This window comes from Pteropus vampyrus, unplaced genomic scaffold, assembly GCF_000151845.1.
Source record: "Pteropus vampyrus isolate Shadow unplaced genomic scaffold, Pvam_2.0 Scaffold264, whole genome shotgun sequence".
In the NCBI taxonomy this organism is placed as follows: Eukaryota; Metazoa; Chordata; class Mammalia; order Chiroptera; family Pteropodidae; genus Pteropus; species Pteropus vampyrus.
The window spans coordinates 978,151-980,221 of NW_011889045.1; the positions used below are offsets into that span (position 1 = coordinate 978,151).

Sequence of the window (2,071 nt, forward strand, 5' to 3'; positions counted from 1 at the left end):
AATGCGTGCATGGGACTGTGGATAAGTGAATACAGGCAGGAGAGAACTGAAATTATAAATCAGGCTGTTCAGGGGTGTAGAGTGGACACTGTGCACAAAATAATTATTATAAGACTTTAGGATCCTGCTCACCTTTTCCAGTTATGCTTCTTCTTTGTAGCTTTTAGCTTTCCAAATAAATGTCTGGGGTAATAGCTTAAGTATTTTTAAGTAGAACTGAGAAACAACTCATTTAACATATACATCAGCATTTTAAATCACTCATAGGCCTAGTAGATGGACTTTAATCCAAGAGTGAGTTACTGACATGACAAACGATCTTTGTCTATTAAAGCTGTCATTGTCCGGCGGCCCCCACCTGTGGCAGACACGTTCCAAGCTCCCGGTGGAGGCCGGAGGCCCGGGTCCCCAGACCCTGCACACTCTGCCCACACATTCCTACCCTAGGGTTGAAGTCATAACCAGGCTCAGCAAGAGGTCAGCACAATGACCGCTAGCGAGAGGAACGGTCCCAGCAGCGCACGTCACAGACGTCGGGTGGACGCGGCCTCCGTCCCTCAGCATCCTGTCCGACGTCACTCCCTCTGCCCCTCAGGCGACCGCGCCCCCGGCTCCTCGCTGGCTTACAGGCGTCACCAGCATCACCTCCCTGCGCTTTGGGGACATTATTCAGGGAAATCCGGGTCACGTGGACACAGTCGGAGCGGGACCGCCACCCCCGCCACCCCCATCACCGCAGCGGCTACTACGCGGCACCTGCACGCAGTGTGCACGGCGCGGGGACGCCGGGCGAAGGGACCGTCGCGTCCTGGGAGAGGAGGAACGTGCATCACAGCGAGATTTCACCACGCTAGGCAGAATGGTGCACGGTTTAAAACTTCTGCATTGTTGTTTCTGGAATTTTCCATTTACTCTTTCCAGAGATTGACGGCGGGTAACCGAAAGTGTGGAAAGCTAAACCGTGGGTAAGGGGACACTGCTATAATCCTTTAAACACCAGTATTAATACATGGAAATGTCATAGTCTCCAGGACGTACTGCCCCTCAAAGCATACTAAAATAGCTCTTTCTTAGAACTACATTACTAACAAATAGAAATAACAAAATCAGAAAAAGAGTCAAGATAAATCTGAATCTACGGCCATGGCACCCTGAACAAGCCCGATCCTGTCTGATCTCGGAAGCTAAGCCGCGTCAGGCCTGGTTAGTCCTTGGATGGGAGACCACCTAGGAGGACCAGGTGCTGTAGGCGGAAAAAATAAAAAATAAGAGATTGTAAGCTGACAAGGTCCTTGAAATCTGTGAGGTCAACCAAGGGTTGCCTCGCCTAAAATAAATAATAAATAAATAAATATAAATAAATAAATATGATTGCTTTTTTTGTGCCAGATTACTCTTTTCTTTGTGTTTTCTTAAGAAAACATTATTTAAAATACATATAAGGAAAGACCAGATGGTTTAGTCCTGCCTTTGCTATTAAACGTATTCATGAAATCTAGAAGTTTCTACTACGTTTCGGTAAAACGGCAAAAAGTATACATGGTGGTATTTGATGCAGTGAATTTTTACAGGGCGTTTTTACAGGTTGAAGTGCTCTTATGACAGTTTTCTCTTTTTTTCTATGAAAAAGTACAAACTGAGGTGTTGGATAAAAAGAGACTCACAAAGCACAGAGCGGTGACAGAAACGGTGGCCAGTAACCCACGGCACCGAATTTCTTGCACTGTCAGCATGATAAACAACAAAGAGAAAGAAAAGCCACTAAATACCTCCTCGGTGTCAGAGAATCCATAGGAAGTAGAAAATAAAAGCACATGAATTATTTCATCCCATTTAAAATAGAACAGCACTTTCTTTAGGTGTATAAATGATGTCTTGACTTTTTAGCCTGAGCAGAGTAAGATGAGTGTGGTATGACCATGGAGGGTGGATGGGCACAAAGTGTGCGCGCGCACACACACACACACACACACACACACGCACACACACCACAAAATATGTGAGAATGTGAAGCACGGAGCAAATCCACCTTCACAGCAGGAAAAATACTTTAAGACTACAGACCCCTCTA

General features: G+C 45.8%; 1 pseudogene; it reads left to right on the forward strand.

The window, feature by feature from the left end:
- The first annotated feature begins 1,133 nt into the window (after positions 1–1,133).
- LOC111729510 lies at positions 1,134–1,252 on the forward strand (annotated as a pseudogene).
- The last annotated feature ends 819 nt before the right edge of the window (positions 1,253–2,071 follow it).